This window comes from Myodes glareolus, chromosome 27 (assembly GCF_982192425.1).
Source record: "Myodes glareolus chromosome 27, mMyoGla1.1, whole genome shotgun sequence".
Taxonomy (NCBI): domain Eukaryota; kingdom Metazoa; phylum Chordata; class Mammalia; order Rodentia; family Cricetidae; genus Myodes; species Myodes glareolus.
The window spans coordinates 5261699-5273737 of record NC_142052.1 but is presented as its reverse complement, the minus strand read 5'-3'; the positions used below and the strand labels follow the sequence as shown (position 1 = coordinate 5273737).

The following is a 12039-nucleotide window of genomic DNA, read 5'->3' as shown; positions in this document are numbered from 1 at the left end:
TTTTGACAGCTAAGCCTAGCCTGGTTTAATCTGCTAAACCAAGCTGTGTATTCTCACTGCCTGATTTCCTATGCTTGTTTGTTGGTCTTTAATTTCTTGAAGCATTTAAAGCTCACTCCGACTCTTTGAGCATGGCTGTCCCTGTCTGGAGCATGTCCTTCCCTAATCTTATCTTGCCCTCAACCCTTTGCCTACATGGCCAAGCACCCGTTAGCCAGTCATGCCTGCAACCCAAAACAAATTCTGATACGTCTCCCTTCTTTTAATCTCCCTGGCAGATTAACAACAAGCACACAGACAAGTTCCCTTTCAAACCTTTTTAATCTTATTTTTATTTCATGATTCTAAGGCTTTTGTATTCCTTTCAAATTATTTTTTGTTTAAATTGGCAATATATATGTGTACTTACTCTCATATCCTATACTTGACATTATTTTTTTTTTAAAAAATTGCTTACTTATTTAGTATTTTGAGTAGGAGGGGCTTGGCTATGTGAATCAGTGCACTATGTGCATGCATGGTGCCCCCACAGACCAGAAAAGGACATTGTAGCCCCTGAAATTGGAGCAACAGAAAGCTGTGAACCAACCTGTACATACTGGTGATTAATCCCAGGCGCTCGGGAAGAACAAGTACTCTAAAAACAATCATTCATCTCTTCAACCCCTGGACTATTTTTTTTTACAAGATACAGTCTTATTCTGTAGTTTACACTGGAAGAACTTGGCGATCTACCAGTCTTAGCCTTTCCAGGGCCGGGATTGCAGTAACGGGAGATTGCACTCAGGTGACTGTGGACTCTGAATTTGTGTACAACTAGCTTCAACATGGGTATCTGCCTCAAATAGATCATAGGTAAACAGGAGGACAAAGTCTTAAACCGTTGACTGTACTAGAATGTAACAGCTACTCCCCGGTGCTGAGAATGAGTGCCAGAGGAAGAGAAGGGAGGGACTGTGTACTGTTGGTGGAGGAAGACAGAATGTACTTGAGGACCGTCAAAAGCAAGATCAGGTAGAGGATGGAGTGAAGTTCGGCAGGAGGCAAAAATAATTATCAGATAGATGCATAATAAAACATACACTGGAAGACAAGATAACTGGATGGAAACACAGGTTTTTGGTAAGGTCTTGGTGTGTCGTATGAGTTCTAGAGGGATAAATAACTAAGAAAGTAGGCATAACGTGTCTGAAGCCTTACATTAGCATACAACACAGCAAATTTCTTTCAATAAATAGATATTCATGTTCTATGTTTCAGTTGAAGGAGAAGACCAGGCATTGAGGGGAAACAGCTGCAGGTTCGTGCAGAGGAAGCTACTAAAGGATCTAGGAAGGAAATGCATAGCTCACTTAGCCAGAGGGTACAGGAAGAAGACAATACGAAAGATTTCAGAAATATGGGTAGGTCAGGGGACACTGAGACAGTAAAGAGACAACTGGTTCATGGTAGGTCATTATCAAGAATGAGCCCCAGGATTTGGGACTGACTAACAAGATGAGAGAAGGTACCACTGACAGAGAGAGGAAAAGTAGGGAGACAGGTTAGTCTCATCTGAATTTAAGATGAACACTTCTTTTCTTGCTGCAGAATCCTGGGTCAGTCACTTAATTAATTACTCTGTTTAGCCATTTTAAAACAGTAAAAGTGCATGGTACTTTTTAATCAGTGTAAAATTTTGTATTTATGCTATTAAAATCACGTATCACATGAAAGTCACTGGCATAAGCATATTACATATGTTAATTTACTTATTAATTTTCTAGAACCACCTTGTGAAAGATAGACATTTATTGCCCATATTTTACTGTGGAAAAAAAAAACCAGAGACAGTACAGATTTTACTATATGGCCAAAATCACAGACCTGGGACTTTGGAAGATCTCAGCTTAAACGTATATGAGATGGAAATTAAAAAAAAGATACCTTAATGAATAATTAATAATGATTTCCATTCAATACTAATCATTTCAATAACGGTTAGCAGAGTCTTATGGGGTTATCTAATGTGGGCAAATAAGTATATTTTACCTATTTATTTGAATAAAAGAATTTAAAGAATACAACTTATATGCAGAAATTTTGCTAAAACCTAGGACAGATTTAAGTAAAATAAGTCACACAGATTTTGGGAGGAGCATTTCTCATGTTTTTTAATGAAACCATGGTCACCATGAAATAGCAGAGAGGCAAGCACGTATGTTGAAAGAGTTTAGATAGTTTTAAGTCAGTGTGTGGAGTATTAGCATCTGCAATTCGAGCACTAGACATAGAGATACACGAGGCCAACATTAGATTATAGCTACAAGATGCAGATCAAACAATGAACATGGAGAAGGTCCCTTAGAAGATAATAGGTATAAAGGGGTAGACCCAGAAAATCTGAAAATTAGAAAGGGAATGGCGCTATCTCCTCAACAAATCTGTACAAGCATTTTGAATGTCTATTAGTCTGTGTCCTTTGCATAGGTCAGTAGACCTTGATTTAAAATTCTTTGAAGAACCATCTCCACTTCTAATGTTTGATGACTTTGCAGTAAAATAAAATGTGAATGTTAAGGAACTAGCCAAAAGTAGATTTCTATCAAAATATCACAAAACAAACCCAGATTTCTTGCTGTGCCCTGGAAAATGAACACTAAGCATTCTTCTCCTTTAATGAAAGACCATTCAAGTTGATTCAGTTGCTTTTGTTTACTCTACAGAACTCCACCTTCAGAAATGCTCCCCCTGTTACTATGTACAGACGCTGTGTGTGGCAGAATTGAGAAGAAGGCAAAATGTCATCCTGGACACTCAAGAGGAATATTAATGGCCTGGAGAAGGTAATGAGACACTTGTGGTCAACTATTTTGTGTTTTGTTTGTCTTTCAATGCAAAGATTTTCTTTTCCCTTGTTTATGCTTGTATTTCCTGGTGTTTGTTGATAAAACAGAATATTTTGCACTCCATTGTCATAGACGACAGGGCAAGGTTGTCCCACACAGAAGCAGAGAAGACACAAGGGTAAACTTTCCCTTCTCTTCCAATAGAGTGACACAAAACCAAGAAAGGAAATAAACAGGTAATAGCTGGAGCTCTTTGATTAGTCAGATACATCCACTACATCGAGGAAAATGTGGTCACGCCTGAAAGAGCATTGACTGTATGAATTGTGGTCATTCCTAAAATAAACGCATGAAAAATCACAAAGAGGCAGGAGGAAATTTAATAACTCCTCAAGAAGATCTTTGGACAAGCAATGGGAAGTAAAGTGTTCAGGGTTTCCATTGATTTTATCCTAAGAAAGGTGCATGTAGTAAAAGGAGTCGAGGAAGCTGCACAGAGAAGACTGTCTATGTCTTGACTGCAAGTGGAGAAAAAGAGTCAGACATCATTCCTGGGCAAAAGGAATGAGCGTTGTGGACTCAATCACTGAAGAATTTCCAGTAACTGGGTTTCCAGTAAGAATCACAGAAAAAAAAAAACCATAAAACATAGAGCCGTCTTCTCGTCTATCTTAGAACTAATTTTGTGAGGGGATGATCTGTTTCATTTTGAGAAGCAAAACTGGGAGCAGATGGATAAACGTCAACAAAAGAAACAACCAAATTAGGAAAACACGGTGGATGAGGGTACTGACGTAGGCGACAATAATCTCTAACAACATCTAAGCCCGTATTTTATTAAACGTATTTCACAAATCTCTGTGCTTTAGAGATCACGTGCGTGGATAGTTCTCAGGCTGCTGTGAGACACGAGGTGAAAGAAGCTAATTATTAAATTATTGTTAAATTATTCAAATGATTCTTCTGCAGTCATAGTCCTTGGTGGACGTTTGAGATAAAAAACGTTTAGTTATAATATTTTTTAAATGATTAGGAATCCATTTAAAGGGCACTTGCCACTGGAACACCGCTCATTCTTACAAGTGAGACTTCAAAGGACCTTGCCTTTATCGGCCTTTTATTTCAGCCAACAACTCTGAGCGATACTACACATTCTTGTACGTGTTACCATGCAATTCTGAAGCACAAAGCAATCTTGCTCTACGAAGTTGACTATCATGGTAAGAATAAGAAATACATCTGAACAGGCAGGGAAGCAAGCAATTCTGCCTCCTTTTCTTTCATTTATTTCTCCCCTTCTTTTATTACTTTCCTTACTATCTCTATTACCCGTTTGATCCTTTTTTTTTTCCTTTCAGCAGACTGCTCCACTGTCTATGCGAGCCGTAGGAGAAATCCCTGCAAACGCTTCCTAAGTATTCATTATTAATGCTCTGGTTTTATTTATTAATTACATCAGAAGGGTTTATTCTATATGAACAAAACTGAAAACTTCTAAAAAGATACTGCTTCCTTGTAAGGGGACAATATAGTCTAATAGTGTTCCCTGCTGTCTAAATTAGACACCTACCTGGTTCTCATTTAATGAATGGACGAATCTCAAAACCAATTATCCCACCAAGTATTGCTGTTTTATGTTTCTCTCATGTCACGTCTTAGAAAGCCAGTTTTATTCATTTAGTGCTTGAGGTTCTACGCCATGGAGCTACTGAACCAAATAAGCTGTTTTTGTTACATCATTTCTCAACTTTCCAGGATGAGATGAAGCAAGTGCACCTTGGGATGGCATCGACTACCATCCATACTGCGTGGAACTAACTTTCCCCAAAGGACAAAACTGATCTCTAAGAGAATTGCAATCAAATTGAATGACCTTCATTAAATCACATCTTAAACATGACAAGATAACTAAGAGTCAATTTTGTGGTGATGATAGCTTTCTTTCTTTCTTTTTTCTTTCCTTCCTTCCTTCCTTCCTTCCTTCCTTCCTTCCTTCCTTCCTTCCTTCTTTCTTTCTTTCTTTCTTTCTTTCTTTCTTTCTTTCTTTCTTTCTTTCTTTCTTTCCTTCTGACAGTTTCACTGTTTAGTCCAGGATGTGACCTGTAATAGTGATCCTCCTGCCCGAGTCTCCTGATGAAAGTTCAAAGAACAACTTGTCCACTATGTCCCAATATCTTTTTGAACTTGCTACAAAAATCTGACAGGACCATAAAATTTATACTTGACACATTTGAAGGAAAGACATATCAAGGACAGAAATAATGATAACAGTTGTCCTTATTTCACGTTTAAACCTTAGAAGCACTGAATGACAAAGCAGCCTCTTCCTAGTAGATGAGGCCCTAGTCTTTGGTGTTTGCAGCGAAGAGGTCTCATAAGTCCCTTCCATCATCTTCGCTATTTCCAGTCATTTCTTCTTTTGTATACCAGTGCTTCTGTGTCAAAGGTCTCTGGGTACATCACAAACCATCTTCAACTATTTAGTAGAGAATTATGAAGCACCTAAGTAAAACTGCTATTTTCTTGCATATTGTGCATTTTGTAAAAGACACAAAATAGAATTTACCCTGTTCTTCTCCTTACAAGATTACTGGGGATGAAGACCACTTGATAGATTGATCATGTGACATTCATTCATGAAGTCCTGAGTTTGACCACCAGGACCACATAAAGGGTCTTACTAGCACATACATGTAATTTCAGCAGTTGGGAGACAGAGAAGAGGATCATAAATTTAAGGTCATCCTACCCTACCTACACAATGAGTTTAAGGCCGTGCTTGGATATTTGAGATTCGGTCTCCAAACAAACAAACAGAGTTGTCAGCAATCTCTAGCAGACTGCTAGCCCTTTGCACATGCTTCAGTGTCTCACGCTCTGTTCTGCACAAAAGAAATGAAATAGTAGAACTGTTTCCTGAACTTACAATTCCTTCTACGTTCCCTGTGCACTTAGAGTTCGTGACTATTTCCTGTTTTCATAGACTGCTTGCAGGACCGATTTCAAGGACTAAACACTCTTTAGGACTCAGATGTAAAGACTAATGCACAGTAAAGCTTCTCTCCTCACAATCTTCAACGTGAAAACACAGGAACCCACAAACATCTTTTCCTATTTCAATTTACAGGAATTTTTTTTTCTTAACATTTTTTTTCCTTTTTTGGAAACAGACCCTTTTTCTCCCATAATGAATCCTGATTTCAGTTTCCACTCCTTCTACTTCTCCCTACTTCCCCTCCCATCAAGATCTAATCCCTTTCTCACGCTCAAGAGAAAACAAACAAGATACTAAGGAATGATAACTAAAATATAATTAATTTATTACAGTATAAAGATAAAACAAAAAAGTAACACATCAGAATTGGAAAAAAAACAACAAACAGGTGAAAAGAGAAGGCACAGGAAACAGGTCCACTCATTCACATACTCATGAACCTCGTATAAACACGAAATTGGAAGTCGTCGAAGCCGTAATATATACACGGAGGACCTGGTGCAGACCTGTGTAGGCCCTCGATTTTCAAGAGTTCTTAACTTTAAATAGTGTAACTTTTCTAAGCCAACAGAAGTAACTATGAAGGTAAATTCTCTGATACAAAGGATTTCTGATTAAATTTCTAAGTTGTCATCGTAAAGAAGAATTGGCTTGAGAAGGGCAGTGAAGCACAGTTACACCGATCCTCTGATAGTATTTGTTTCTCTGTCACTCCCAGGGCGGCCCTACCCTTACCTTTGGCGCTAATTTTACAGCGCTTGAGACACCTTTCCCCTCTCACAGCCATCTTCTGGGTCCTAGATCTCGTCACTTTGCTTTTTCCGAGGTGAAATTGTTTTCCTCTCCTCAGGCACTTGATTTCTTTGCTAAACTCTCACACTATCCCATTGCAAAGTGGTCCCTGCCTTCTATGAGTGGATCCAGTTTCATATAATTAGTGCTTAGGAAGTACATCCTTCGGATCTATTTCTCCTTCCTCCTCTCAGGCTCATAAAGTCTCGCTGATCCACAAATCCACTCTGATTCTTTAGGTATACCTGAGAAGAAAGCAGGTGGCCTGTTTGTCTTCATTTGAGATGTCTGTATCCCTCCCTGGGAGTTCTCTCCCAGAGTTCTCTCCCAGAGAGGGATACGGACATCTCCACCTGTGTAAGAATCAGTCAGACTTCCTTACACAGAAGTAAGCCACATCCCAAACAGCCATTCTCCAGGACAAAAGTCAATGACAGGACGTTTCCCAGTAAAGACGTGCATCTAATTCAGTTCTAAATTTTTCAAAATAGACCAGAAAATCAGAATCAATTACCATGTCAGCATTCGCCGATATTTAACCAATTAAACACCCGGTTAGTTTTACGTTATGAAAAGTTGCTACTCTAGAATTATTTGCATTGGTGTATATAAAGCACTCCATTAGAAAAGTATCGGCCATGCAATCAAATCTTGCACTGACCCACAAAAAACATATCTTGGGAATACTGGTCAATGTTACTTGATCACCAATGATCCGTACTTTCATGCGTAGAAACACTTCTTTCCTACGCTTCTAGCTTCACCAAGTGTGAAGGTTTCCATTCCTTTTGTGCATTAAGTCCGTAGTGACTGGAAGCCAGAAAACAGCTCAGAGCATCTCCACAAAGCTCCTTCAGTTTTCACTCTGAGTCTTAAAAACCATTCTGGTGACCTTTAAGCAAAAAACTCTAATTCATTGATGTAGAGTAATGTGATCAAAAGATCATATTCTAAAAGGCCTAAAACATGAACATATTTCATTGTGGTATGAAATAAGATTTAGGCATGAGAAGTAAATTTTGAAAATACACAGGAATAAAAATTTCAACGAAAATTGGTAAGAACTTTGCTTCCTCATATAACCAAAAAAATGAGATATGAAATTCTAAAGGGGAAGTCTCATAGAATAAATTGGGAGATTTGTTAATCTAAAATTTAAGGGTTCAAAATTAATTGTCCTTATCTTCTTAGTTGCAGGCAAATAAACTTTTTAACAGAAACATTACAGATTAAATTATTATTTCAGGTAGCATACACCTTCTCAGAGCGTTCACGTAGTTGTTTCATAGGTAACAGTACATCGACTAGAAAGACACAGACAGTTACACTCTTAAATAAAAATAGTTCTGCTCACCAGCTTCTAGAGGAGCTTGCTTGCCGTCAGAGCATTTTAAGATTTGCTTCACGGAGACGGTTGAAGGAGGCACAGAAAGTAAACATACCAGACCCACAGCCCAGCAGCTGAGAACTCCAGGAGGAGACACAGGCTCTCAACCGTTCGTTTGTCCTCGAGGCTGTCCTGACATCTGACAGCCACTGACATCCCGAGCATTCCAGCACTTCAGAGACAGGCCGAAGGGGAGATAAATATAGGACGCTGACACCTGAGCCAAATGAAATGAACACGAATGTGAAAAAGCACCCTCATTTCGGGACTCAGTTTTGGTAAATAAAACCCTTAATCCTCTTCCCGCTGAAACCTTTCTATGTCCTGCAAGAAATAGTTGCTGAGCTTATAAAAACACAGACATTCAAAATGACCGGGATTACTGGTAGGTTTGTTTCTCATGATTCTCATTTGCTCTGACAGAGATAGTCTTGGGTGTTTTTCCTGATTGAGTGTAAAACAGAATTTCACCGTGGTTTAATCAACAAACAAAGTTTTGCTCCAGTCACTAGTGGATGTTATTTCATATTACGTATCATTCCCTATGATGAGAATATCTGTGTGGTAAGCTTTCTTAGTATGTTTTCCCATATTTTTACTTATAGTTTGGTCATTCTTGTTTAACGTAATTAATGAATCAGAGTGTACCACACATTACTGCGGTGTTTCGGTTTGAAATATTGTTATTTAAAAACTCGTGGTGGTTTCCTGCAGTCGGTTTAAAGTGAGTTTTCCTTAATATTGCTGGTAAGCACATGAATAAAGTATGGCCCTCAATCTGAATAAATCCTGTGATTAAAGTCAGACTCGGATAATATAGTGGCATGTCTTTACCAACACATCACCAGTTTATTAAAGAATCCATTCATTAAGAATTTCTCCCTAGTTAATCAGAAAGGCCAGGAAAGAACAACAAAGTCAGGTAGTGCAATGCTCTGTTTCTTTTCAGATGCTAAGTATTTTCATTTAGTAACTATTCTAGAAAGGTCTAGGAAGATACTAAAGGAAAGACAGGGCGTAGAGTTCCATGTTTTATGGGAAACTCTCCAGTAACAAATAGTAGCATTTTGTTCCTTATCCCAAATGAGCCTTTCCAATCAACTTAATAGTTATAAGCCCATTCTACAGAAAATAAAGTATAAATATATAAATATTGATAGTGCTAAAAAGGAGTTCATCTAAGTGTCTAACCTATGCAGTTTTGACTGTACCATAGTTACAGGTCAAACATTAATTTCACCTGCTCTTCACTTGTATCAGAGTAGCCATCCTATGAACAATAACAAGGATTGATTATTTGTACTAATTAATTTATTTCTTTACTTATTCTTGTTTAGGCACAGTTAGGAAAAGCACAGACATGTCTCCCAGGAAGAACTGCTTGGATACCAGGGACTCATCTGGTATATATGTATAAAGCATTATATCTGAAAAAACACAAAAAGACAGACTGCAGTCCCCAATTGTAGGAGGTCTCTGTCATCTTTCATGTATGTGTCCTCCTCATGACGGCTTGTGTAAGACTCTGACCTAAGACCTGGAAGGGCAGTTCTGGAAACAGCACCCCAGATGCAACCTGAGTTATGATAGGTGAACGATGGGAGGGGTAACCAAGTGGTAATGACTGCAGGGGCTCACTTTTTGCATGATAGTAGAAAGAATCATCTATGTGAGGTTTGAACGTCATATTCCCAAATATAACACAGTATGACTCTTACATTACTAAGAAAGCATGATTTTGCATATAAAATTGTTGACTGTTTTCTGTCCTGCCTGGTTCCTGAAGTCATTAAGTCCCAAAGAAATCACACAGAGGTTTACGTTAATTATAAACTGATTGGCCTAATAGCTCAGTCTTCTGATTGACTTTTACAACTTACATTAGCTTATAATTTTTTTCTGTGTTAGATGCAGAAAGACATTTGATGGCTAATTTACAACTAGATATATCAGTAAATTCCTCCTGGGATTATCTGTAGCTTTATTTTCCTTGTTAGCATGGAATGGATGGTGTCACTCAAAGCTGTCACTCTTAAGGAACATCTTCCTGATAGAGAATGGGGACAACTGTTCTGCTTTACATTTCACTGCCAAACTCATTCTCAAATCTACCACATGTAATGTCTTTTTCTAAACATCAAATGAAGCCAAAGGTTTTGTTATGACTCCCTCTCCAAACTTAATTCTTTTCTTGGTGGTGGAGGGTCATATTTTGGAAACAATATCTCATGCTGTAGCTCACATTGGCCCAGAACTCACGATGTAAACCAGGTTTGTCTCAAACTCGCAGAAATTCTCCTATCTCAATGTATGCCATAAAACTGACTTTAAAGTATTTCCCCCTTGAAAAATGTTAAAAGAGAAGTTAAACACTTTTATTACACATGGGTAGCACGTAAGGAAGGACCTATATTAGCTAGGTAGATTTAGTTATTGTACAAAATACATGTACTGTAAATCTCACAGTGTCATTGCATGTACATTTAAAGATTACAGTAACATGTTTGTACAGTATTGGATTTAGAAGAAATTGGTTTCTATTTGCTCACTATTAAGAATGGAGCCTGAAGGAAATCCATACTATCAAGATAAATTTCTATTAAGATCTCTTAAGTATTTCCCCACAGCTTAAAAATGTCAATAACCTTAATATTCCACTTAATCTTTTCTTCCTTTATCATCTGCATTGACTACAAAAGCCTCACCAACAACTAGCGTAACACAGTGAAGCCCGAAGAAACATTTTTCTTTTTCTAAATGGGTGGTCCTTTATTTATTGACATAGTAGCAAGCTATATTAAGATTCTGTACACATGAATATTATTTTATGTGATAAATTAGGTGCTAAGGCTTGTGCATGTTTTTTTTTTACTATTCAGTGAATACACATTTATAAACAGGTATCTTGTATTTGTTTACACAGGAATGAAATGAGCTGACGTATAAAAGTAAATAGGTCATAATGAGCAAACAATTAGGAAAGTATTTAAAAATAAAGGTCAGTAAAGACAGTGAACCATGAAGAGGAAAGAGGATGAAAGATGCAAACATTAAAGGCAGAAGGAAAATTAGAATGGGAGAAAGCAAGAAGGAGTAAGAAGAGAAGACACAGGATCTGTAGGGATTATTTCTACCATAGGAACAAGAAAAAGGCTTGAAATAACTTAGGCATTTGAAGTACTCTGATAAATACATAATGAAATCTGAGTTTCATTGATAAAGCCTATAAGAGCAATGATGGTGGATACAGAGAGGAAGAAATAGATGGGGAAAAGACAGAAAAGCAGCTACTGATGAATGGAGGGTAACTTGATTAAAACTAGATTCAAGAATGGATTTTATTCTTTAAAAATGAATTTTGAAGGTGCGGTAGGTTTTTGCTTGTGCAATGGCATGAGAGAAAGTATTAGGTTAATTACAAAGTCTTATATGGAATTGTAGAAATCTCTTTGGGTAACCATGAGCGTACATTGAGCTATGTTGGCTAGCACAGATCAAATGTTGAAATACTATTTTATGAATGGAAATGAGAATAAATGAACAAGAAAATAAATTGAATTTAGTCAGATAAGAACACAAGTGAACAGTAATGTTGAAACATGAGGTTATCAGTCTTTGGTGACTTCAGTTTTTCAACTGCAGGCCAAGCCAACATCACATGAACATGATTTGAGTAAAATTTTAATCTGTATTAAAATATACAGACATTTTCTTTTTATTATATCTATAAATAATTTAGGAGTTTATATTTTGTTTGTATTACAGTATCACAAGTAATCTAGAGATAATTTTAAGTCCATGAGAGGATATTTGTAGCCTATAGACAAATATTTTTAGCACGGGCTCTTGGCTGTAGAATACTTAGCTATGAAATAATATCTATAAATATATTAATATACATAAAATATATAATAAACTTATATACATGCGTATGTATATATCCCTTGATCAGTACTGAGGAGGATTGTGGAACTGTTTAGTTTTGTCCTCATAGGAAGACTTCACAATACTATACAGCAAGATAAAGGCCACCTTTA

At 37.3% G+C, this 12039-nt stretch overlaps 1 protein-coding gene and 1 long non-coding RNA gene across 3 annotated transcripts in view; one reads left to right on the top strand and one right to left on the bottom strand.

Moving 5' to 3' along the window:
* Nucleotides 1–8135, bottom strand: part of Cd36 (CD36 molecule (CD36 blood group)) — a 75411-nt gene extending 67276 nt beyond the window's left edge. For both annotated transcript variants that reach the window (XM_085684221.2, XM_048433543.3), the window contains exon 1: nt 7970–8135. The gene's annotated coding sequence lies outside the window, so the exon portion shown is untranslated. The remainder of the gene's footprint in view (nt 1–7969) is intronic.
* LOC146889325 (uncharacterized) overlaps nt 1–12039 on the top strand; it is a 65991-nt gene that overhangs the window by 14860 nt on the left and 39092 nt on the right. The window contains exon 2 of the long non-coding RNA XR_015736872.1: nt 2706–2825. This is a non-coding gene — a long non-coding RNA (uncharacterized LOC146889325). The remainder of the gene's footprint in view (nt 1–2705; nt 2826–12039) is intronic.